Source organism: Hemiscyllium ocellatum, chromosome 1 (assembly GCF_020745735.1).
Source record: "Hemiscyllium ocellatum isolate sHemOce1 chromosome 1, sHemOce1.pat.X.cur, whole genome shotgun sequence".
NCBI classification, from domain to species: Eukaryota; Metazoa; Chordata; class Chondrichthyes; order Orectolobiformes; family Hemiscylliidae; genus Hemiscyllium; species Hemiscyllium ocellatum.
This window is the reverse complement of record NC_083401.1, coordinates 133,633,633-133,661,572: the sequence shown is the minus strand read 5'-3', so window position 1 is coordinate 133,661,572 and position 27,940 is coordinate 133,633,633. Positions and strand designations below refer to the sequence as shown.

General features: G+C 40.0%; 1 protein-coding gene and 1 long non-coding RNA gene across 2 annotated transcripts in view; one reads left to right on the top strand and one right to left on the bottom strand.

Annotated features, from left to right (window-relative positions):
• The window catches only part of LOC132820211 (uncharacterized), a 41,761-nt gene extending 27,284 nt beyond the window's left edge, over nucleotides 1–14,477 (bottom strand). Inside the window, exons 1-2 of the long non-coding RNA XR_009645182.1 lie at nucleotides 14,403–14,477; nucleotides 13,198–13,335 (exon numbers count right to left, since the gene is read on the bottom strand). This is a non-coding gene — a long non-coding RNA (uncharacterized LOC132820211). The remainder of the gene's footprint in view (nucleotides 1–13,197; nucleotides 13,336–14,402) is intronic.
• cfap299 (cilia and flagella associated protein 299) overlaps nucleotides 1–27,940 on the top strand; it is a 587,024-nt gene that overhangs the window by 548,841 nt on the left and 10,243 nt on the right. The window lies entirely within an intron of this gene.

The following is a 27,940-nucleotide window of genomic DNA, read 5'->3' as shown; positions in this document are numbered from 1 at the left end:
TTATTTTTACAACTAATTTTCATGTTTTTTGGTCCATAATGACAATTAATATTGATGGAATTTTTGTCATATTAATTAAAGTCACTGTTTTTAATTGGGTTTGGAATGATGCTGTGATCAGATATCTGTATTTCTCTCCAGAGAACATTTCGTCATCCGTCGGATTGTGATTATATTCATCTTTGCTCCTTTTAGTGAGTTAAAGTTCTCTATTACTGTTCACAGTTCTCCAATCTGTTAAATGTATTAAATATTAGTGGGATTGATTTGCAATTTACCACTCATTACAAAATTAAATTTCAATAAAAATGAAAATCAGGAACCTTCGGTAACAGGCAATTTGCAATTCCAGACTTATGCCCAGGCGGGGTGTTAAAAATCTATCCTAATCAATATTATAGATGTCAGCTCGCTACAGTTTTTAGTTTGTGAGAATTCCATTCAGTTTGTTTAACTTATAGTTTTATCATCATTCCTGGAAATTGTACAATTTGACTGTTTCCTTACTTATTTGTCTTTATTCATGTATACCCAATGGCTCTTTCACTAGTCAAATTAACTAAATTTGCTTGGATTACAATTTAACCAAATACTTATTAATGACATATAACTGCAGTTCTGATGTTTCTCCTCACTATATTACCAATAATGGATAGCTGTGGTCCATGTTTATGGCCCTCAGTAGTCAGTCCAATCATGTCAGATTTACTTTCCTCCTTTATTTGATCATCTGATGATTACTAAGGGCGGCACAGTGGCTCAATGGTTAGCACTGTTGCCTCACAGCAGTAGGGTCCCAGGTCCAATTCCTGCCTCGGGTAACTATGTGGAGTTTGCACATTCTCCCCATGTCTGCATGGGTTTCCTCTGGGTGCTCCCGTTTCCTCCCACAGTTACAAAGATGTGCAGGTTAGGTGAATTGGCCATGCTAAATTGCCCATAGTGTTCGGTGCATATTAGTCAGAGGGAAATGGGTCTGGGTGGGTTACTCTTCGGAGGGTCGGTGTGGACTAGTTGGGCCGAAGGGCCTGTTTCCCCACTAATCTAATCTAATTATTGAATTCTCTGAGGACATACAGAAAGAGGGGAGAGAGGATGGAATCGAAAGGGCTGAATGGAGGAATAGGGATTTAGAATCAGAAAATAATGGTAAAAGGGGAGGGTACTTCTACACAGAGAAACTCCAAGCATGATAAAACTTTAACATGAATAGCAAATGCATTCCAATTGAAAATCTGCTTGACACCTAGCGGATCATTTGCCTGTCTCTATCAATTTTCAGGCAAACTTTGAAAAAGATGGGCAGTCCTTCTACTCAAAACAGATGGCTGACTGTTTAGTTATGCAATTCAGGCCATTATGTCTGCTAAACACCTGTTGCAACTTTAACAATAAATACCTGAAGGTTATTTCCATGTGCTTTTAGAGGGATTGTTGGAAGCCTCTCCCAAAATCCATGCAATGAAAATCAATCTGGATCCACTTCACCAGATTACTGTCCACAGGGAGAGGCTGGAAATTTAGCTCAAAGAATGCATTCATCAAAGATTCATAGAAGTGAAACAAGGGATAAGAAGTGCAATTATAAAGATAAGATGCTTCGACCCTTTTCATTGACTAAGAGTAGATTTAATAGAAGTTTTTTAAATTATTGAAATTGATAGGATAAATAGGGATATGTTTTCAACAATAAGGCTGCATTAATTTAGAACTGATGAGAGTTAGAACTTCTTAAGCACAGAGCTGAACTCTTGAAAAAGAAATAGTTGAGGCAAAAATCCTTTTACTCTTTAAGCAAAAACCTAATTATTGCTTGAGCAGAGGAAGGTGCAGACTGTGTTGAAAGAATGAGAAAGTGGGATAAGTTTAGCAAAAATCTGGCATTAGCACAAAGCAATAAATCGTCTCCTTCAATGCTGTAACATCTTATGTGGAACAGAAGATAGACTGTGATATTCATCCAGAAAGTCCTGACCTCTAATTACATTTATTGCTAAAACCAGCATTTCAATTGATAACAGCTTTAATATAGTTTGATTATGGACTACAAAGGGTTAATCGGACATTAATTTGGGTTTTTGAGTATTACACAAAAAAACTAAACATCTGATTTGACTGTTTTCACTAGGCCTGCTGCAATCTACATTTAACGTTTGTAAAAAGCAGTTTCCAATGTGGAGGCATGTTAGTTAACACAAAGGAACACTAGATAAAGGCAATGATGTGACATTAGAGTCCTAACAGAATTCAGGCCAGCTGTTACCACAGTAATTTTTCTGAAGAATGTAACTTTCAGCACAGAGATGTTCCAAATTCACAGATGCAGCTATGCTGGCCTTGTTTAGAGAAGTGAAGGAGAGAAAGACATGTGTGGTTCAAATGGACATTCAGCACCTGCAAAAGGGCCTTAATGCAGCAAGTCTGAGAAGAAATTTCAGAAAAGGCCAGTTTATTTTCAGCTTCACAAATAGAGGGAAACATGTAAGAAAGATGTCTGATTTGCTAAGATAAGCCAACAATATTGTTATGCATGACAAGCACCTGCCACAAGTACTTAAGCAAGAATTTTCTGTTTGCTGTTTCTTTCATCCTTTTCTCCTGTAACATGCTGAACTGTATCAGAAGCTTAACCAGATTCAGTCTTGCCTCAAAAGAGACACTTCATGGAATGCTTGCATGATTGAGGACACTTAATTTTAAGTACAGCATACAGCTCAATGTTTAAGGCAGTCTGTGCGCACAACAACATTTTTAAGGGTCTTCACACAAGGTATGACCATTTCAATTTCTAGCAAGCAATGCATCCTTGAATTTATGCAGTTCTGTAATATTGGGCTGAATTTTCCTATTTTCTGGCAAAGTATTTTTTGAGTGAGAATCAAAGCAACTGGTCCACCATGGCTGTGTCAACTTTTCTCAAACATTCTACCATTCTTCATCTCATTAATTATGCAACTGGCCGTTTGGTACCCACCTCATTGAACCATATGGTTGGTGCAGCCAAAGTGCTTGTTGTTACAAGGACTTTGTGATGCTCACACCACAGGTGCCTCATTGAAACCCCAGCCCCACAGCACATCAGATGCTGCAAACCAGGAACTTGTCTTAACATTGTGGTGTCCTAATGTGGTGTTCTCAAGAAATGGCCTAGAAAGACAAGTCAGTTCACCACCAGGAATCTAGAGAAACTAGTGAAAGGGTGGTAAAAATGAAGGCAGTGCTTATTCCTGCTGACCAGAAACTGAGGCCCTGGCACCAGATTTAAAAATCATGCAACACCAGGTTATAGTCCATCAGGTTTAATTGGAAGCATTAGCTTTCGGAGCGCTGCTCCTTCATCAGGCAGTTGGACTGTAACCTGGTATTGTGTGTTTTTTAACTTTGTACACCCTAGTCCAACACCGGCATCTCCAAATTATGAGCACCAGATTTAGTCAGCCTGAACCAAGACAGTGGCTAGGTCATTGCGCTTGCCAAGCAAGGCAATGCAAGGGAAGGTTAATGATCTTCTCCAGGCTACCCAATACTCACACGGCCACCACTCACTGTAATTCTGCTACTACACATAACTTGCACCAAGGCATATGGACTACGATTCTTACTATCACATGCGTCATGTCAAATCAATGACCTTCATCATCATCGAATTCCTACAGTATGGAAACAGACCATGTGGCCTGACAAGTCCACACCAACCCTCCGAAGAGTATCCTACCCAGACCCATTCCCCTACTCCATTACTCTACATTTGCCCTGAATAATGCACCTAGCCTACGTATCCCTGAACAGCATGGGCAACTTAGCATGGCCAATTCACCTAACCTGCACATCTTTGAACTGTGGGAGGAAACTCATGTAGATCTGGGGAGAATGTGCAAACCCCACACAGACAGTCGCCTGAGGCTGGAATCAAACCCGGGTGCCTGGCACTGTGAAGCAACAGTGCTAACCACACTGTAAGCTCCCACATCTCACTCCCCATCCTTTGTGCTTCCTATTCACTCAGTACCTCCTCTCCATGACCACTAACTTCTCTTCCATCCACTGTTACCATACAGAGTACCTCCCTTTGTCTCAATGCAGGAAAATTTGGCCCACCCTTTCGACTGATGTCTGTATAGCACTCTCACTGGTGTACTGGCCGGGTTGGTTGCATCTGATCTGGAGGACAGACTGTGACCAACCCCCACATGGGAAGAACCCCTTGACTGACTGTGGCTGTAACCCCAGACTTATAGACCCCTTGACTTCACCAAGGGCTACTTCTCTTGGCTTTCACTCATGGAGATTTTGTTGAAGACATAATGTGTGTTTGCTATGTAAGCTGCTGGCACATGCTGTCACTGTGATACTGATTATGGTACTAATACCATACAAAACCATGTCCTTGATGGTTCAATGGTTTGAAGTGCAAACAGGTGCCATCTCGTCCTGTGTGCTAAAAAGCAATGCAAGCTACAGAGAATGTCAGCCTCCAAGTCAATGCTAAGTGAGTAAATAGTCAAAAATATGTAGATGCAAAAGATATATGGTGTGTGTGTTTGTGTGTATTCCTAATGCAGAGTGACCTAGCAGAAGCATGCAAGTAATAATTGACCCTAAGTTGGTGCTTCATAATTGCCAAGTTGTTTGAACAAAATACAAGAGCATTGTAGTGAAGACAGAATTAGATGAAAGCATGGGGGAGCAGAGTTAATTTGCAAACTATATAGAAATGTGTGAGATTTAGCTGATAATAGCATACAAATGCATAGAAATAGAGTAGTTGCAACTCATTAACAAAATCTTGCCATGTAAACTCTAAGCAGAAACTCAGAAATGTTTTCTCAACATTGAACATGATTTTTCCATTTCCTTCTTTTCCTCCAACTTTCTAGCCATTGCCCACACTATGCAAAAGAGCAGTAAATTCTGTTTCTACTTATTCATTTTTAATATCTCTCTGCAATTCTTCCACTCCCAAAATTAGATAATCTAGTGTACAATGAATCTTTGCTCATAGAGCACCACAAGGATTTGAAGAAGTAAGAATGGCATCAAGGACCCCTAACAAAACTGAAGTCAATATGAATTAAGGGAACTAGTCTTCTCTAGTTGGAATAATCCCTGGTACTTGAGAACATGGTTATGGTTTTTGAAGGTCAGTCATCTCAGCTCTAGGACATCTCTGCAGGAGTTCTTCAGCAAAGTATCCTAGGCCCAACCATCATCAATGACCTTCCCTGCATCATGACAATCTCACTGATGACTGCACAATGTTCAGCACCATTTGTAACCCCTCAGAAACTGAAAACATTTATGTCCAAATGCAGAAAGACGTTGACAGTATCCAGTCTTGGGTTGAAAAGTGGCCAGTAATATTTGTGCTACATAAATGGCAGGCAATAACCACCTCCGGTAAGAGACAATATAACCATCGCCTCTGGACATTCAATTGCATTACCATCACTTATCCCACTCCTAATATCAACATGCTAGTTTCATTGACTAGAAACTAGATTAGCCATATATACAGAAGGTTAGAGGCTATGAATACAGCAGTGAATAACTCACCTCTTGACTACCTGAAGTCTGTCCACCATCTAAAAGGTACAGACCAAGGGTATGGTTGAATACACCCATTTGTCTGGATAAATGCAACTCCAACAACACTCAGCAGGCTTGACATCATTAAGGACTAAGCATCTCACTTGATTGGCACCACATCCACTTCCTCCATCAGCAACACTCAGCAGCATTCTGTACCATATCCAAGATGCAGAACTTTACCAAAGATCCTTAGACAGCACCTTGCAAACCTACAGCCGCCACCACCAAGAAAGACAAAGGCAGCAGATATGTGAGAACACCACCACCTGCAAGTTTTTGTTCAAGTCACTCACCACTCACACTCAGAAATAAATTGCCATTCCTTCCTTGCTAGGTCAAAAATCCGGAATTCCCTCCCTACCGATAGTATGGCACCAACTACAGCTCCTGGACTGAAGCGGTTCAAGAAGGCTGCTCACCATCACTATTCTCAAGGGCAACTAAAGGTGTACAATAAATGCTGTGCCAGCCAAAGACATCTGTGTCCCACAAGAACATATTTTATCAATTATTTTGGAAACAACATCTCTAGGACAGCAACAATGTGGAAGTGGTGGAGCTGTGAGGCCAAAAGCCAATAAAACATTCATGTCATGAATTATATGCCTAATTAGAGACTAAGGCACACTTGGACTAGGGTCTACCTTTCATCAGTTGTATTACTTTCACCATTGAGTCAGAAGGCGTTCTGTTTACACAATGTTGAGGACTTGAGCACACAATCAAAGGTGATCCTTCAGTATTCAAATTTTCAATTTAATGTTAATCTCACTGTTTGCACACGTCTGCAACAATAACATTGTATTTCTTGCTCTGTTTTATTACCCTTATGCACTTTGTATGGTATGATCTGCCTATACTGCATACAAACACACCTTTTCACTGTACATAGGTGCATGTGACAATAATAAATCAAAACCAAAAATCAGTACAGTGGCGTTGCCTTCCTTTAGACAAAATATCAGAGCTCACTACTATATCTGAAATATAAGATTCTTCTTTGTGTCTTGGTCAATACTTATCCCTCACTGAACAGAGAATTTGTTTCCTGTTAGATATTGCTGTATATTTCTTTACTCCCACATTTCTTTACACTACAATAGTGACTGCAGTTTATAAGTACTTTAGGACATTCTTTTTTCTTCAGTAACAGAAAAACAATATTCACATAAGAAATATTTGTAATACCAACTTGAGGCAGCAGGATAACAGTCTGTTTTCTTAAATCTTGAAGAATTGATTGTTACGAAAACCAGTTTTCTTAGGCAAACTTCTGTCTCACTTCAGCTTGCAACTGAAGGGTGTGGCACCACAACGGATGAATTGGAGTTGGATAATTTTCACAATGGCATTAGATACATCCCAAATTGAGCAGGACATGACTGTCCCACAGTCATACTCCACATCTATTACTCGTCTTCTTTTCCACAAGGGGATTAATGAGTATGAATAGTAGATTTAAGTTTCACATAGCAAAAACAAACTACAGCACATGAAACAGCATCATGCCGAAATAGGTTGATAAAATTTACAGATCATATAATTTAAAGGCCTGCACTGAATCTGATTTCAACACTGTGTTGAGCATTTCTATTTAGCAATTTTCAACAAGCAATAGTGAAAATGTTTACCAAGTAGGAGGCATGGGAGTTAGCTGAAGAATCAGCAATAGAGTGTTTATGAACACTTTATTTTGTAGATGTGCGCCAGGTATTGCACACAATGGTATGCTCAGATGCATATTGGAATGTATCATGAATTGGTGAATGAGCCTGTCAGTCTGCATTCATGTTTTTTTTTCTGTTCCTTTTCTAATCTACTGTTGCTTCATGAATCTGTTCCTCTTGATCCACACTAATGCGATTTTAGAATAATTTATGATAAAAGAGCAAAACTATGAGATATGGACAAGACTGTCATGATTCCTGATACCAAAGATTGAGGAGGACATGAACACACATGAATTGGAAGCAGGAGTAGACCATTTGGCCACTTTAGCCTACTCTGCATTTGATATAGAGTCATAGAGATATACAGCACGGAAACAGATCCTTCGGTCGAATTCGTCCATGCCGACCAGACATCCTAAATTAATGTAGTTCCATTTACCGTCACTTGTCCCATATCCCTCTAAACCCTTCCTAGTCATATACCCATCCAGATGCCTTTTAAATTTTCCAATTGTACCAAACCGTCTGGAAGCTCATTTCATACACGCACCACCCTCTGTGTGAAAAAGTTGTTCCTTAGGTCCCTTTTAAATCTTTCCCCTCTCATCCTAAACCTACACCCTCTAGTTTTGGACTCCCCCACCCCAGGAAAAAAGACCTTGTCTATTTACCCTATCCGTGCCCCTCATGATTTTATAATTCTCTATAAGGTCATCCTTCAGCATGTGACCCTCCAGGGAAAATAGCCTCAGCCTATTCAATCTCTCCCTAGAGCTTAAACCCTCCAACCCTGGCAACATCCTTGTAAATCTTTCCTGAAGCCTTTCAAATTTTACAACATTCTTCCTATATGAAGGAGACCAAAACTGCACACAATATTCTAGTACAGCCACAATGTGACCTCCCAACTTCTATAATCAATGCTCTGACCAAGAAAGGAAAGCACACTAAATGTCTTCTTCACTATCCTATCTACCTGTGACTCCACTTCCAAGGAACTATGAACCTGCACTCCAAGTCTCTTTGTTCAGCAACACTCCCCAGGATCTTACTATTAAGTGTATAAATCCCGCCCTAATTTGCCTTTCCAAAGTCCAGCACCTCACATTTATCTAAATTAAAGTCTACCTGCCACTTTTCAGCCCAATGGCCCCTCTGATCAAGATCCTGCTGTACTCTGAGGTAACCTTCTTCGCTTAAAAATGAAGGGCTTATGCCCGAAACGTCGAATTTCCTATTCCTTGGATGCTGCCTAACCTGCTGTGCTTTAACCAGCAACACATTTTCAGCTGTGATCTCCAGCATCTGCAGACCTCATTTTTTAAACCTTGTTCGCTGTCCACTATACCTCCTCTTTGGTGTTATCTGCAAACTTACTAACTATACCTCCTGTGTTCACATCAAAATAATTTATATAAATGATGAAAAGCAGTGGACTCAGCACTGATCTTTGTGGCACATCGCTAGTCACAGGCTTCCAGTCTGAGAGGCAACCATCTACCACCACCCTCTGTCTCCTACCATCGAGCCAGTTCTATAACCAAATGGTTAGTTCTCCCCGTATTCCATGTGATCTAACTTTGCTAACCAGTCTACCATGAGGCACCTCATCAAATGCCTTACTGAAGTCCATATAAATCATGCCCACCACTCTGCCCTCATCAGTCCTCTGCATTACTTCTTCAAAAAATTAAATCAAGTTAGTGGGACATGATTTTCCACACACAATGTCATGTTGACTCTCCCTAATCAGTTCTTGCCTTTCCAAATAATGTAAATCCTGCCCCCTCAGTATTCCCTCCATGATCATGTGAATCTGTTTAGTGGCCTGAACTCAATTTTGCTGACTAGCTTCTATATCTTTTGATTTCCTTGTCAATTATGAATCTACTAAAGTCCATCTTAAAATCTATTCAATGGCCCTGCCTCTGCTGTTCTCAGTCGAAGAGAATTTCATGGACAAATGACCCTTTGAGAGAGAAAACTTCTCCCCGTCTCCATCTTAAATGGGAGACCCCTTACTTTCAAACTGTGCCCACTCATTCTAATCTCTCACAAGAGGAAAAATCCACTTAGCATCCATCCTGTCAATTCTCCTCAGAACCTTATATGTTTTAATGAGTTCACCTCTTATTCTTCTGAACTTCAATCCCCAATATGTCCAACCTTTCATCATGAGATAACCCTTTAATCCCAGGAATCCATCAACTAAACTTTCTCCTAACTGCTTATTATGTTATTATGCTCTTTCTCAAGATAATGAAAACTGTACACCACATCCAAGATATCATACTAACACCACATAAAACTGCAAAACTTCACTATCATTATATTCCATTCCCCTTGTACTGAGCAACAATATTCCATTTGCTTTCCTAAATATATTGCAGAGAGGAATTGCTGTTGCAATACATTCTTTGTGCTGTTAATACTTAGAAAGGCTGCTTCCAAACCCCAACAGATTGCTAAGCGTAGCTTCCTAATGCTCTGTCCTTCCGCCAATGCTTGATATCTGTAATATTAAACTAATGGGTGCCATAGCCATGGTGCTAGATTGTTTACCTGATAGCTCTGGCAGCTCATGTTGACCATGGTCAGCTGATTATAGTACAACCAAAGTATATAAGCTAGCAATAAGCATTTTCAAAATTTTCAGTATGCTCAAGTATTTCTAAACAGAACCTTTGAATATACTTCATTTTCTACATGGTGACATCATCCTGACATCGACATGTTCATCTCCAGTACAATGGCACAGAGAAGCCTCTTAACCTCTACAGCAATCAGATACAGTGCAATGAACAGGTCTATCATTTCTCTGATTACCTTAAAAATGACACATGCATTAAAATTACTGCCTGCAAAAGTTTCCAACATTTGTGTCTGGAAAAGTGTTTTGATCTACACAGGAGGAAAGCTTGAAATTTTGCTGCTTGTTGTTGACAATATAGAATGGTACAACATTGCAAATTTAACTAAAACAGTATTTATTTTCAAATAAGAATTACTACCTACCAGAATACGTATTCTGTATTGTAAACATTCATTGTTTAAATACATAACAAAACTTGCATGAAAATGAAAATTGTTTTCAGTGAATAAGTTAATAGAAGTTATGGAATACACGATAAAATATGCTGTTTACTCTTTGTAAAGTCAAGTCTTGGATGCTGATCCATTCTTCAAGTATGACTGAGAACTTCCATAAACATTAAGTAGAAATATAAACATTATTTTGAATTTTTCAGAGTCTGAAAAAAAACATTGTAAATCATGCTTTGTGAACTGCCATCATTTAACATTAGAAGCCAGCTGCTGCATCATTCCTTTCTATTTACTGGGAGGAAAAACCTTGTTTTATATTATCATAAAAAGAACATTTTAATTTTATAAAAAATATTCAAAAATTAAACTGGATAATTATGCCATTTGGCAAATTTTGAAATCAACACTGGATAATGATTCTAGTCCTTTCATTTGTAAGCCAAAAATATTCCAATTTCCTTTTCTTTCAATGCCTACCAGTTTATCTGTGTATTTTGTCTACATCTTAAGCAGTGAATGATTAATATTGTCTATTCTTCATGCAAGGCAAGGTAGTTCTTTCATAATTTGAAACTTGTCTTCTGTGTAAGGACAGAATGAGGTAAAAGAATAGGTTATCTATCAGGGGTTTGCACAGTGCAGTAATCAGTCAAAGTTGAGTAGTATTTAATTACCATATTTGAAATTATACAATGAATACTGCTACCAGTTCCTTACATCATAGTGCAGTTTTGTAAAGTCTCTAAAACTATTAGCTATCATATGTAGGTTAGGAAGAATTATTAATGAACACTCCAAGTGACATGGTGAAAATAACAGGCATGCAGAAAGACTGTATTTTTTTTAATAAGAAAAGCTGTTTCAACACATGAAATGCTTCAGTTAAGGATGAATGAAAAAGAATTGAGTATATGTATCCTTGTCAAATAATTTGCAATTTCTTTCTGCTAAATTTTGTTAAATTATCTTTGACACTTTTCTATATCTCTGCATTCAATTTTACTTTTATTTTTAACCCTACTTACAGTGACCTTATGCTAAACCAACACTGGCTATATTTTCAGTGAGTGTTTAATTCATTCCTGGAATGTGAGGATCCCTGACAAAGCCACCATTTATCACGCATCCCCAATTGCCCTTGAAAATGTGTTAGTGAGCCACATTCTTAAATTGCGGTAATCCTTGTGGTGGAAGTATATCTCATTATGCTGTTTGTGAGGATTTTCCAGGATTTTGATCTAGTGACAGCAAAGGGATACTGGTATATTTCCAAGTCAGGATGTTGTGTAATTTGGTGAGAAGTTTCAGATGGTGTTGTTCTTTTGGGTCTGTTATTTACATTCTATATGGTAGAGTTTATGGTTTCAAGTGGTGACCGAGGGCCAGGCCAGCATGTATTGGATGATGTCAAGATTCGTGAGTGTTTTGGATCTGCAGACAAACATAAACCATTATATCATACTCCTGGCTCTTGCCTTGTAGGTTGGCAAACATTGGGGAGTTAGATAATCTAATACTCACTGGACAGTTCCTAGGGTCAATATTTATATCCAGTTTTTTTTTACTTCATTCATGGGATGTGAACTTTGCTGATGGGGCTAGCACTTATTACTCATCTTGAACCACTTCAGTCCATTTGCTTTAGGTATGCTCACAATTTTGTTCAAGACAGCATTCCATACTTTTCACCAAGCAATTGTGAAGGAACAGTATTATATTTCTAAGTCAGGATGGTGAATAGCTCGGACCAGAATTTCAAAGTGGTGGTTTTGACATCTATTTATGCCCTCATCCCTCTAGGTGGTGATGCTCATTGGTTTGGAAGGTGCATTCTAAGCAACCTTGGTAAGTTTCTGGAGCACAATCAAGTAGGTTTCTTTGTCCTGGACAGTGTAATGCTTCTTGAGAATTGTTGGAGCTGCACTCATCCAGTTCAGTGGAGAATATTCCATCACATTCCTGCGTGAGCCTAGTAGATGGAAGAGAAGCTCTGAGGATTCATGAGAAGAGCTACTCTCTGCAGGATTCCGAGTCACTCCATTGCTCTTCCAGCTAGAGTATTCGCTGGTCTAGTTCTGTTTCTGGTTAGTGATGCAGGATTGTCATGCACGAACATCAGACTCCAATGCCAGTTATCAGCACAAGAGTGAATGATGTCTAATTCTTGTTGCATAAGGACACTAGTTTCTTCACTGAGCAGATATGAATGCGATCAACTATCATTCCATTTGGGACCTTAGGTTAAATGAAATATGATTGAAGAAGCTGAAGGGTTTGGGTGCTTTGACATTGCCCTGAAGAACTGCTGCTATGATGGGCAAAGATGATTAGTGCTAGCAACCACAATCATTTCCTTTTTACTACATATGCCCCCTGCCAGTGGCGAGATTACCTGCTGCTTCTCTTTGACTTCAATGTTGCTGGATTTCCTTCTGGCACATTTGGTCAAATACAGCCTGGATGTCAAGAATAATCACCCTGACCTCAGCTCTGAAGTTTAGCTCTTTTGACCATGTGTGCCAGAATGAAATATGGAGCCATGTTGTCCTGGCAGAAGCCAAACCAAACATTGATGAGCAGGTAGGTCATTGCTGAACAAGTTCTACTAAATAGCACTGTTGATGGCACCTTCTATCATTTTCCTGATTATTGTGAGCAGGCCGTATATGTCAGGGGATAAAAGGGAGGTGACATTAATTGGCTGGAGCTTTCCTGTTATAGATTGTGGAGAGGACGAAGCTGGGCATTTTCCACCTTGGCAAGCAAATTCCAGGGTTTAATAATACTGAACAGTGCAGCTGTTGATTTTGTTAGACATTTTTAATCCAATTGTGTTCAGATATCCAGTTTTTTGATGAGACCACAGACTGACCACTCACAGCAGACAAGTTACCTCATTATAGGCGAGAATTCAGAAAATATATCCTTCTGCCTTGCCTCAGTTTTCCTTTCCTCTTCCTTCTATTGGGTTTTGTGTTTTGTCATTGGTTAGTTACCCTTTATTCTGTATATCTTCTCTGCTTTTGATTTTCTGTCAGTGGAAGAATGAGAGAAAGGTGAGCTGTATTTTCAGTGAACGTGCTGTTTTAAATATTATTTTATTTTCAAGTAGCAATATTTAGTCACAAGATTTTGTAACCCTCAACATTGTGATCCTTTAAATAATCAGCTATTCTATGAGCTCATCCAGAAATTCTCAGAAAATGTGCCGAACCTTTCTGTTTACACTGCATGAAGAGAAATTCAGAAATATGTTAGGAAGCTTTTCTTCAAAGTATTTTAGAAGCAACTAAACATACAGTTGGAGGCCAAAGACTCTTTTTTTCCATAGTAAATGTTCCTGATAACTCCTGGAGATCCATGCACATTGTGCTTTTTCCTAAAATTTGAACATGTATAAAGTGCTGGTGAAATACAGTGGGTCTAGCAGCATCTATGAAGAGAGAAACAGAGTGAATGCTTCGATTCCCACAACTCTTCTTCGGAACCCAAATTGTATGATCTATTTACATCTTACAGAGTAATTGATCTAACCAAAAATATCAAGTTCAGGCTAACGTTCCTGTTAAAGATTTCATCAGTGAAGAATTGCCAAAGACATCAGAGATATTTCTATGCTTAAGCAATTATATCATTGTGAACTATGCATTTTTAATTTTAGAAGAATATAGACATGTAGACATTTTTCCAAAAACATTGAGTAAGATGCATGATTTGCTATCTCCTTTTAATTGGTTCGTTTTATTATTTTTCAGTAGCAATTTTCTTGCCACTTTTATCACTTTTGGTGTTCACATTCCCTACCTTTTCTATTCGAATTCACGTACGATGTAATCAACAAAGTTTGACAGAAAAAGTGTTTGCATAAGTCTAACTAAATAAGAACTGCAGAAATAACCGCAGACATTTTTTTTTAGTTTATAACTAATTGACATTATAGTATTACACATAAGATAAAGAAGTTGACAATTAAATGCAAAACTATCACCACTATTCCTTTGTCTGTGTGAAAGGCTTTTGTTTACTAGACTTGTTCTCAGGGTGTGCTTTCCCTATGTTTGGGGTGATTTCCAACATTAAAGAAGACATTTAGGCTACCTTTTTGACTTCAATTGGCACTCCTCAGCTGAAAATCACCACAGCAACATTGCAGCAACTTGTGCAGTTCTACCCAATGCCTCTGATGAAGGAGAACAGCACCAACAGCACGAATGTCAGTCACCTTTTCCTGAGCCACTGTTGTTCCACTTCACAGAGAGGATAACATAAATTAAGAAATGAATTAAAATAAGATGAACTGAACAATTTAAATAAAACAAATTTAAATATTTCTAAATATATGGGAAAATACAATCCCATCGATCCCAACAACATTCCTTTACTCACACCAGACAGAATTCCCTTTTTTGTCACAGATATAGGGCTTAATTTAACATTGTCTTCAGCTCCCTGACTTGAGAATTTGATAGGCTCTTCCTAGAACCTTCATACAACTTAAGTTAGACTCTCCCAGATTCAAAATACTCCTCCATGGTTGTAACTTCAGCTCTGGAAATTTTAAACTAAATTCCTTACATCAAAGAAACCTATTCTTAACAATCCGAAACTTGGCAGAGCTCCCCTTTGGTGAGGATGAGTTATTTGTGGAGACTTCTCCTTCTATCAATTGTTCAAATATCCACCACCACTCCCAGCTGAATATGGGAAAGTTGCACAGTTTTGATTTGATCTGTTGGTTGTGGAATATATACCTCTATTGGATGCTGCTTCCACTGTTAAACATGTAAGTATTCTTACTGTGCTCTCATTAGATTGACATCTCTGTTTTAGGTTTGTCTTGTGGTTCTCTCTTGACATCCCCTACCTGAGAAAAGATGGGAAATATGCTGGATTGTGAGGTGCAAGATTGTGGTAAAATATAAATTTTGCTGCTGCTGATGGTCCATAATGCCTCTTGGATGCCTATTTTTGAATTGCTACATCTCTTTTAAATTTATTCCATTTAGTTTGACAGTACAACACAATGTGATTGAGGGTATCCTCAGTGTGATGAAGGCTTTAGTCTTCACAAACAGTATGGTAGTCACTTCTACCATTACTGTTACATACAGATCCATCTGTGGTCGGTAGGTTGGTGAGGAAGTGGTCAAGTACATTTTTGCCTCTTGTTATTTCCCTCACCACTCGCTGCAGTCCTAGTTAGAAGTTGTGTCCTTTAGGACTTGATCTGTGTTGATGCTACCCTCATCCACCTCCTTAGTCACCTTCTCAAAGAATTCAATAAGGTTTGTGAGGCACGACCTGCCCTTCACAAAACCATGCTGACTATCCTTGATCACATTATTCCTATCCAGATGTTCATAAATCCTATCCCTTACAATTCTTTCTAAGACTTTGCCCACAACAAAAGTGAGACTCACCAGCCTATAGTTACTAGGGTTATCCCTACTTCCCTTCTTGAACAAGGGAACAACATTTGCTATCCTCCAGTTTTCTGGCACTATTCCTGTAGACAACGAGGACATAAAAATCAAGGCCAATGGCTCTGCAATCTCCTCCCTTGCTTCCCAGAGAATCCTAGGATAAATGCCATCAGGCCCAGGGGACTTATCTATTTTCACCCTTGCAGAATTTCCAACACCTCTTCCCTACATACCTCAAAGCCATCCATTCTAATTAATTGTGACTCAATATTCACATCGTCAACAATGTCCTGTTCCTGAGTGAATACTGATGAAAAGTATTCATTCAGTGTCTCCCCAATCTCTTCAGCCTCCACATGCAACTTCCCACTACCATCCTTGACTGGACCTATTCCTACCCTAGTCATTCTTTTATTCCTGACATACCTATAGAAAGCCTTTGGGTTTTCCCTAATCCTACCAACCAAGGACTTTACATGTCCCCTCCTTGCTGCTCTTAGCTCTCTCTTTAGATCCTTCCTGGCTACCTTATAACTCTCAATCGCCCCAATTGAACCTTCACGCCTCATCTTTACATAGGCCGCCCTCTTCCCTTTAACAAGGGATTCCAATTCCTTATTAAACCACGGCTCCCTCACACGACCTTTTCCTCCCTGCCTGACAGGTACATACTTATCAAGGACACTCAATAGTTGCTCCTTGAACAAGCTCCACATATCGATTGCACCCTTCCCTTGAAGCTTACTTTTCCAAGCCACGCATCCTAAGTCATGCCTCACCGCATCTTAATTTCCCTGCCCCCAGTTATAACTCTTGCCCTGCAGTGCACACTTATCTCTCTCCATCACTAGAGTAAAAGTCACCGAATTGTGGTCACTGACTCCAAAGTGCTCACCTACCTCCAATTCTAACACCTGGCCTGGTTCGTTACCCAGAACCAAATCCAGTATGGCCTCACCTCTTGGGAAACCCTCCTGCACACATTGGACAAACACTGACCCATCTAACGAACTCGAGCTATAGCTTTCCCAGTCAATATCTGGAAAGTTAAAGTCCCCCATAACAACCACCCTATTACTTTCACTCTTCTCCTGAATCATCCTTGCAATCCTTTCTTCTACATCTCTAGGACTACTAGGAGGCCTGTAAAAAACTCCTAACAGGGTGACCTCACCTTTCCTATTTCTAAGCTCAGACCAAACTACCTCAGATGGCGAGTCTTAATCCATTGTCCTTTCCACCGCTGTAATACTATCTTTGACAAGCAATGCCACACCTCCCCCTCTTTTACCCCCACCTCTGACCCTACTAAAACATTTAGCCCTGGAACCTGCAACAGCCAATCCTGTCACTGTTCTACCTATGTCTCCGTAATAGCCACAACATCGAAATCCCAAGTACCAATCCACGCTGCAAGTTCACCTACCTTATTTCGTATACTTCTCGCACTGAAGTATACACACATCAAGCCACCTTCCTGTTTACAGGCACCCTCCTTCGAGATTGATGCCATGTTCCTAACCTCCCTACACTCCAGGTCCTGCACCCTAAAGCTACAGTCTAGGTTCCCATGCCCCTACAGAGTTAGTTTAAACCACCCCAAAGAGCTCCTTCCCCAGAAAGAACCCCAGATATCCAGAAACCGGAATCCCTCCCTCCTGCACCATCCCTGTAGCCACGGATTTAACTGCCCTCTCTCCCTACTCCTCGACTCTCTATCACGTGGCACGGGAAATAAACCAGGGACAACAACTCTGTTTGTTCTAACTCTGAGCTTCCAACCTAGCTCCCTGAAAGCCTGCCTAACATCCTCATCACTCTTCCTACCTATGTCATTGGTGCCAATGTGGACCACGACTTCGGGCTGCTCCCCCTGCCCCTTAAGGACCCGGAAAACACGATCAGAGACATCATGTACCCTTGCACCTAGGAGGCAACATACCAAACATGAGTCTCTCTCGCCCCCACAAAACCGCCTATCTGTGCCCCGAACTATCAAGTCTCCAATAATTATTGCTCTGCTCTTCTCCACCCTTCCCTTCTGAGCAACGGGGATAGGCTCTGTGCCAGAGGCCTGAACCCCATTGCTTACCCCTGGTAAGTCGCCCCCCCCCCACAAGTATCCAAAACGGTATACTTGTTCTTGAGGGGAACGGCCGCAGGGGGTCCCTGCACTGGCTGCTTCCTCCCAGTCCCCCTCACTGTCACACATCTGTCTGCAATCTTTGGAGTTATTACTTCCCTACAGCTCCGATCCATGACCCCCTCTGCCTCCCGAATGATCCTAAGTTCATCCAACTCCAGCTCCAGTTCCCTAACACGGTCTTGGAGGAGCTGGAGATGGGTGCACTTCCTGCAAGTGTAATCTGCAGGGATAACCATGGCATCCCTCACCTCAAACATGTTGCAAGAGGAACATTGCACTGCCTTCACTGCCATCCCTCTAAAAGTAACCTTTAAAAAAAACTAGGTCTAAACAATAGAACAAGCAAAATGCAGCACTTACCTACTTACCACAACAGGTCTTATTATTAGGTTAGAAGAGGAGGGCGGGTGGGAGGCACTACCTCTGTAGTGCTTCGGGTTCCTCTCCTGCGTGCCTTTATAGGAAAAAACAACTTACCCAGGTAAGCTTGTGCTACACCAGCTTCTGGATCTGCTCCGCGCTTTTTAAGAAAAAACTTTCAAATTTAAACCGTTAAACAAACGTCACCGAGCCTTCAAGCAGCCACTGCCAAACAGCCCTTACCTGCTTCTTCCACTTGGTGCTCAACATGGAGGATACTGGTTCATTTTCTGAAGGAATGGGTGTTGTAGTAATTGGTAATTAGTAGGAGGTTTCTCTGCTCATGTTTGACCTGATGCCATGCTATTTCAGCCCTCCCTTCTCACTGGAAACTGAGCAGTTACAGATGCTAGGTCAACTACATGCCCGTGAGCCACTGAGAAACTAGCTGTTCAGATTTTCACAAGCTCTCCTAAGCAGGTTGCAAGACCATTGGCCCAAAAGCCAGTCACATCCAGATGATATAATTGAGATCCAATTTTTACTTGTTGACCTGGTCAGAAATTGATGTTCTGCTAGGCTAACCTATTGAGGAAGGGACTGGGCCAGAAGAGGTAGAATTTTTAATAATTTTGCATTTGGTGCACTACGCACACTATGCAGGAAGCTCATACTTTCCTGATACAATTTACTGCCACCAATCACAAGGAGCACTGCTGCTTTTCCACTGAACTGTAACAGTCCTTTTTTACTGATACAATTCAAAACGTGTGCTGCCCAGAATAGAACTACTACTCCATTTGAGGTTTTAACAGTGGTTCATAAAATTTTGAAATAACATTCTTGCTTTTTACTGTGTCTCAGTATTAGCACTCACCTCTGAGTCAGAAGGCTACAGGTTCAAGTTGCAATCTAGAGCCTTGAACATTGAAATCTAGGCTGACACGTAAGAACAATACAAAGGGAGTGTTGTGTTATTGTACGAGACATGAAATTCAAGCTCTGTATTCTCTCTCAGGTGGATATAGAGATCACATAGCACTATTTTTAAGAATAGTAAGGAAATTATTTCCAATGCCATGACCAATTTTTGTCTCTCAATTAGCATCAGTAAAAACAAATTATCTGATCATTATCACGTTGCTGATTGTAGAAGCTTACTGTGCCTTGAGAAATTCTTAAGTCACAAAAAATGTTACATATGTGTCAACCTTATAATCTATTCAACTATAAATGAAGCCAAACATCCCACACCTTTTTTGAAAAAGAATCTCAAACAAAATGTGGGGGCCACCCTTTGTTGTATAAAGTAATGGTTACAACAAAACAAAGACAAAAGGAAGATTGGTGGCAACAAGCTACTTCTAACAACCCTTACTAAACATCACATATTGTATATGTAACAAATATCACTATGTACTATCAGTGGTCATCTGGAAAAACACAATAACCTCTTTTAGTTTAAAAAGGCAGAAAAGTCTAAAGAAAGAAAACTTTTTAAACTATGCTGTGAGTTGATAGTTTAATACTTCAGATGGGGCCCTACATTTACAATGCATTCGTTTTATTTCATATGTGAATCTTTTTTGCCAATTCACGTCCGAAGCGAATTGACTCAATGATATGTTTCAATATGAGTTCCACAATACTGTTAAAGCCTGTACAGTATTTCAGATTGATTTGATTTATTATTGTCATACGTATCAAGTGAAAAGTATTATTTTGTGTACTATCCAGGCAAATAATACCTTATATAAGTACATCAAGGTAGTAGAACAGAATGCAGAATATATCATTACAGCTACAGACAAGATAAACTTTAATATATGAGAGGCCCATTCATAAGTCTGATAACAACAGGGAAGAAGCTGTTCTTCATTGTGTTGGTACATATTTTTTAACTTTTGTATCTTCTGCCCAACGGAAGAGGATGGAAGACAGTATAACAGGGATGGGAGGAATCTTTGATTATGCTTTCCTGAGGCAGCGGGAAGTATAGACTAAGTCAATGGAAGGAAGGCTGGTTTGTGTGATGGACTGGGCTGTGTTCACAATGCTCTATAATTTCTTGTGGTCTTGGGCAGAGCACTTGCCATACCAACCTGGGATGCATCCAGATGGGATACTTTCTATAGTGCATCTATATAAATTGGTCAGAGTCATGGTGAACATGCTGAATTTCCTTAGCTTTATGAGGAAGTAGAGGCATTGGTGTACTTTCTTGTGTAGTGTCAACATGAATCAATCAGGGCAGATTGTTCGTGATATTTACACCTAGGAACTAGAAGCACTGGACCATCTCCATCTTAGCACCATTGATACAGACAGCGGCATGTCCTCCACTCCACTTGCTGAAGTTGATGATCAGTTCCTTTGTTTTGTTGACAATAAGGGAGAGATTGGTGTCTTTACACCATGCCACTAAGTTTTCTAACTTCTTCCTCTACTCTGACTTGTTTGAGGTCCAATCCACCATAGTCGTGTCATCAGTAAATTTGTAAATGGATTTAGAACTGTTCTGAGTGTATAATGAGAATAGTAAGGGGCTGAGTATGCAGCCTTGTGGGCTACTGGTTTTGAGCATTATCATGGAAGAGGTGTTGTCACCTATTCTTACTGATTGATTGCAGTCTGTGGGTCAGGAAATCAAGGATCCAGATGCAGAGTTGGGTGCAGAGTCTTAGGTTTTGGAGTTTGGAAACATGTTTAGTTGGAATTATGGTGTTGAAGGTGGAGCTAAAGTCAATAAACAGGAGTCTGACACAGGTGTCCTTGTTATACAGATACTCCAGAGCTAGGTAAAAGGGCGGGAGATGGCGTCTGCAGTAGACCTATTATGACAGTAGGTAAATTGTAGTGGACCAAGGCAGTCTGGGAGGCTGGAACGGATGTGCGCTGTTACTAACCTCTCAAAGTATTTCATAATGAAGGATGTTAGTCCTGCCCAGTTGTAGACATTAAGGCACATGACCTGATTTTTCTTTGGCACCAGGATGACAGTGGTCTTCTTGAAGCAGGTGAGAACTTCACATCGGAGTAAGGAGGAGTTAAATATGTCTGCAACTACTCCCATCAGCTGGTCAGCACAGGAGCTGAGTGCATGTCTGGGGACTCTGTCTGGGCCAGTCGCATTCCATAGGTTCACTCAAAAAGGCTGATCTAACATCTGCAGTGGTAACTGTGGGTACATGCACCTGAGGCTGTCAAGGCAGGTGGCATCATTTCCCTGACCTTCTGTTCAAAGTGAGCACAGAATGCAAGAAGCTCATCAGGGAGGGATATATTGTTGCCAGAGATTCTACTCGACTTTGTAGTTTGTTATATCATGTATGCCTTGCCATGGTCAGCATGTGTGTTCATGTGGTTAGTCGGGGATTCTAGTTTAGTCTGGTATTGTCTCTTGACGTCCGTGATAGCTTTGTGAAGATGGTACCTAGATTTCTCATATATTTGCATGCACTGATCTTAGTTTTAAAAGATAAAGCGAAAATATTTTTTAAAATTAATATATAAAATCAGAATTCAACAACAGATAATATGCAGTGTGCTGAGCCTGAATACGCATGAATAACCAAAGCAAATGTTGTTTTTAAATCAGGAAATTTCAAGAATGAGAAAGAATAGGGAGTGATTTGGTACACTTGAAATTTCTACACTTGGATGGGAATCATACTTGGATTATGTTCAGCCATTTTTTAAAATGTCTTATGTGGGTGTCTAAACTATTTCTTGATACAACAGTTATATGTATCAATTCCCATCCAACATACCAGGCCAGAAGTGGCTGGCCAATTCCCATTGAAAAAACAGAAATTCCTCAAATTCATCAGAGTGAAATGGTTAACCTTTTAAGGTCAGTTTTAACCATAATTATACATGTATTATAAATATTTTCCATGTTGCAGGATACATGGCAAAAAAAATTGTTGCATCTTAAAAAAAGGTTTAAATGACAAACAACCCCAAAATATCTTTTAGTTAACAAATGTAATTCACAATGTACATTGTAATTGACAGAAAGCAGGAAATTTTCATATTTGTTATGTTGACTGATCTAAACTGTGCCACAGTAATTAAAATCATAGAAACATACAGCATGGGAACAGATCCTTCGGTCCAACTCATCCATGCCGACCAGATATCCTAAATTAATCTGATCCCATTTGCCAGCATTTGGCCCATATCCGTCTAGACCCTTGCTATTTATTTACCCATCCAAATGCCTTTTAAATGTTGAAATTGTACCAGTCTCCACCACTTCCTCTGGCAGCTCATTCCTTACATGCAACATCCTGTGTGTGAAAAAGTTGCTCTTAGGTCCCTTTTAAATCTTTCCTCTCTCACCTTAAACCTATGCCCTCTAGTTTTGGACTTCACTACCCTGGGGAAAAGATCTTAGCTGTTCGCCCTATCCATGCCTCTCATAATTTTATAAACCTCTATAAGGTCATTTCTCAGGTTCCAAAGCTCCAGGGAAAATTGCCCCAGCCGATTCAGCCTCTCCCTCTAGCTCAAACTCTCCAACCCTGCAACATCTTTGTAATTTTTTCTGAACTCTTAGGTTTTGCAATATTCTTCCTACAGCAGGGAGACCAGAATTGAATGCAGTATTCCAAATGTGGCCTAACTAATGTCCTGTATAGCCACAAGATGACACCTTCTAACGTCTGTACTCAGTGTACTGATTAATAAATCAGAGCACATGCCTGCTTCACTATCCTGTCTACCTGCAACTTTACTATGACCCTGCATTCTAAGGCCTCTTTGTTCAGCAATACCCCCTGGTACCTTACCATTATGTGTATACATCCAGCTCTGATTTGCCTTTCCAAAAATGCAGCACTTCACATTTATCTAAATTAAATTCCATCTGCCACTTCTCTGCCCGTTGGGCCATCTGATCAAGATTCTGTTGTACTCGGAGGTAGCCTTCTTCGCTGCCAACTACACCTCCAATTTTGATGTTATCTGCAAACTTATAAACCATACCTCCTCAGTTCACATTCAAATCATTTAGATAAATGATGAAAAGCAGTGGACCCAACAGCAAATCTTGTGACACACCAATGGTTACAGGTCTCCAGTCTGAAAAGCAGCCCTCCACCACCACCCTCTCTCCATCTCCCCTATCTTCAAGCCAGTTCTTAATCCAGATATCTAGTTCTCCTTGTATTCCATGTGATCTAACCTTGCTAACCAGTCTACTGTGCGGAAGCTTGTAGGGTGCCTTACTGAAGTCCATATAGATTGCGTCCACAGCTCTGCCTTTGTCAATCCTCTTCATTATTTCTTCAAAAAAAAAACTCAATTCAGTTAGTGAGACATAATTTCCCACGCACGAAGCCATAATAATAATTGACTGAAAACAAAATCACTGGCCCCAGGAAAGGAAGTGAAAAATACAGTCAGGGATCACTGTTCTTCATTTTTGTGCACAACTTCTTTGGGAAGGTGTGTGCATGTTAATATTGGTGAAGACTGAATGGGATTCTGTTGTCTTTCAACACTGTATACATAGAACATAAAAAAATACAGTACAGTACAAGCCCTTTAGCCCACAATGTTGAGTCAAGGATTAATCCTAATGTTCAATAAAATAACCTAACCTACGCTCCCCTCAATTCATTATTGTCCATGTGCATGTCCAGCAGTCTCTAAAATGCCCCTAATGACTTTGCTTCCACTAGTACCACTGGCAACGCATTCCATGTGCTCACAACTGTCTGTTTAAAGAACCTACCTCTGACGTCTCCTCTATATCTTCCTCCTAACACCTCCCCTCATGGCAGTCAATCCTTCCTTGGGGAAAATTCTCTGGCTATTGACTCTATCCATGCCTCTCATTACCTTGTACACCTTGATCAGGTCACCTCTCTTCCTCCTTCTCTCCAGAGAGAAAAGTGCAAGCTCAGACAATCTCTCTCGTAAGACAAGTCCTCCAGTCCAGGCAGCATCCTGGTAAACCTCCATTGCACCCTCTCCAAAGCCTCCACATTCTTCCTATAATAGGGCAATCAGAACTGGACACAATATTCCAAGTGTGGTCTCCCAGAGTTTTGTAGAGCTGCAGCAATACCTCATGGCTCTTAAACCTGATCCCCCTGTTAATGAAAGCCAAAACACCATATGCTTTCTTAACAACCCTATCCACTTGGGTGGCAACTTTGAGGGACCTATGCACTTGAACACCAAGATCCTGCAGTTTCTCCACACTGGCAAGAATCCTGTCCTTAATCCTATATTCAGCATTCAAGTTTGATCTACCAAAATGCATCTCTTCGCATTTATCCAGATTGAACTCCATCTGCCATTTCTCAGCCCAGCTCTACATATTGTCAATGTCATGCTGCAGCCTGCAATAGCCCTCGATACTACCAATGGCACCTCCAACATCTGTGTCATCGGCAAACTTACTAACCCACCCCATAACTTCCTCAACTAAGTCATTTATAAAAGCTGCAAAGAGCTGAGGCCCAAGAACAGAGCCCTGTGGGACACCACTCACCACTGACCTCCAGGCAGAATACTTTCCATCTACAACCACTCTCCACCTTCTGTCAGCCAATTCTGAACCCAGAGAGCCAAATCTCCCTGTATCCCATGCCTCCTGACTTTATGAATGAGCCTACCGTGGGGAATCTCATCAAATGCCTTGTGAAGCCCACATGCACCACATTCACTGTTCGACCTTCATCACCTCCTCAAAAACTCAATAAGATTTGTAAGGCATGACTTGTCCCTCACAAAGCTATGTTGACTGCTTTTAATCACATTATACTTTTCCAAATAGTCATAAATCCTATCTCTCAGAATTCTTTCCAAAACCTTGCTGACCACAGATGTAAGACTGACTGGTCTGTAATTGCCAGGGATTTCCCAATTCCCCTCTTTGAAAAGAGGGACATTCACCTCCCTCCAATCCTCCAATACAATCCCCTTGGAGAGTGGGGAAGCAAAGATCTTCGCCAGCAACTTAGCAACTTCCTTTCCCGTTTCCCAGACCAACCGAGGAAATACATGGCACAATAACTGTTAGGTTGCAATGAGGAATAGATGCTTGCACAAGAATAAACAAGGAGAACATGAAGACTGCAGATGCTGGAGATCAGTCAAAAAGTATGGTGCTGGAAAAATGCAGCCAGTCAGGCAGCATCCAAGAAGCAGGAGTGTCGACGTTTCAAGCATAAGCCCTTCATCAGGGACGTTCATTCCTGATGAGAGCTTATGCTCGAAATGTCGACTGTCCTAGTCCTCTGATGCTGCCTGACTGGCTGGGCTTTTCCAGCCCCATACTTTTTGACCAAGAGTAAACAACTCAGGGAAATGTGAAAAGAGTAAGTACAAAATAATTACAGCAAAGTAACTTGCCAAGTGCAAAGGAACTGATGAAACAGTTTTAATCTTTCCCCAATATTTTAGCAGGCAGTGAAATTGAGAGGGGACAAAACAACGAGCATTGTTCTGCTTTCATCAGTACCCCAAAGGTGTTAGGTTAAACTGCCCCAAAATCAACTTTTATGATGACAGTTCTCACTTTCAGAAATATTCATTATATTGCAAACAATATTCACATTGTAGCTGAAATCTTCAGATTACTCAGGAAGGAGGAAAGATAAAACAAACCAGAGACTGGTATCGGAATTAGAACTCACAACTATTCAAAAACAGTATAAAACCTGGAGACAACATGTGCAGTAGGATTTCAAGAGCTTAAAATTTTAAACCCTAAACCTTCTTAAACCACATTACAATATTGCCAAAGTGTGGTGTTAATCATTCCAAAATTTGTCCACACTGAACCTTTGATGCAAACGGCTGCCAGTGGCAAACACATGTTGTTGCATTTTAGTGACCCAATATGTCTTGCTATGTTCTGCACATGTGAAACACCAAAGCCACGGACTGTTTGCAACAGAACATTCTGATCTACCTCAGTTACTGAAGGGAATTCATGCTCACAACTGTACAAATTATTTGTTCTTGTTTTCAGTAATAATTTGATCCCCAGGTATTTTTATTTATGAACCAAAGCCTGTGTGTCATTTCACTGCACCCAGGAGTTTACAAACCAAAACACAAAATGCTTTTGCATACCTTTGACCTAAATCATCCTTTTTTTATAGAAGCTAATTCTCCAATTGAGACTGGCATATAGCCATCTGCAAATATCAACTAGATGATTGAACTGGATTTAAAGCACAAAAATCCATGTTAAAAGTATTTTATATTATATAATATACAGTGTATAGTAAGTCATGTTATGATCATACAATATTGTGGATTTTAACACTGCTTCCCCAATAAAAACCAAGCGTCAGGTGGTTCTATCATCTGCAGCAGTCATTCAGTAATGCAAAGCATCAATTGTATGGTTACAATTTTGGCCTTTTTCTATGAGCAAGTTAGGAAAATTCTGAAGAGTCACTGCACTCGAAATGTTGATTCTGCCATCTTCACACTGATGCTATCACACCTTTTGAGTTTCATCAACAATTTCTATTTTTGTTTCAGATCTTAGATTTTGTTTCAGTCTATCACTAATGTCATCATCATGGCCTGGTGGCTATAATAATGAGGTCCACACAGAAAAGCCATTATGGATTTCCAATGCATCAGCCAGTTCACATCAGAACTTTGGCATTATATTTTGTTGCTTTTCCTTGAGAAGGCTGGAGAAGCTGCAATTTTCCATGGGAGGCCCTCTGTCACCATTACCCTCTCCCTCACCTCCAAATCACAAGTCCCACTTGTATTAGACCCATGTTGATCTACATTATTTTTCTTTTAATCTTTTATCAATTTTGGTTTGGAGCTGTGAACTGGGAACTGTGAGGCAAAGGTGACTTTTGGATTGTGGGTCACAGCTTGTGTTAAAAGGAAAACACAGCAAACAAGCTTTTGTTGATTTGGGAGGACAGGCCTGGAAGTTAATTCCAGATTGGTTTCTGATAAAAAGGTTCTGCAGATACTTTGTCACTGGGAAGTACATGATGTTTAAATAGATGTCAAAAGTTGGCTATTAATGAGGTCAATACCTGGAAATTTTCTGCTAGTCTGGAATGACCTTAAGCTCAAGCAGATGGCAACTGGAAGCTTATAGAGGAGACCGTTATTCTATCAGAGAGTGGTCAGAGTTTAAATTGGATTTAGGACTGTGTTTTCAAAAAAAGGCCATTGATGCTACATCATGAAGATTTGAAAAGCTCCCTGCCCACCCAACCATTAGCTGCTCTTGGAATCTCAGAGAACAAAAACCTAAGTTGTAAGTAATTCTGCCTTTATTTAAGTGAACTGTAAATTTGACCAAGATCGACAGCTTCAGAAAATCAACCAACAAACCATCATCTATGCCTGTGAAACATATCGTGAAAATCACTTAAATCATCTGGCCAGTTGTGTTACTTTCTTTCATATATCCCTTAACTATGTTTGTTTGTCTGTCTTATATGTGAAATGGGCTGAAAACAAAGCTTTTTGGGATTATGGCATAGTTTTCTTTGTTATTTAATTTTCTTATCATAAAATTATTGTATTGTCAATACATCGTTTAAATCTTTTATTGAGACAATACATCTGTGTTGAGAATTGATTACTGACAAAGTCTTGTATTGGTTGTCCAAAAAAGCTTGGTTAGGAACCATTTGGGTCAATTTTGAGGATCTTTGAAGATTTTGCTTTTACGGTGTTGTGATTTCAGAAGTAGAAAG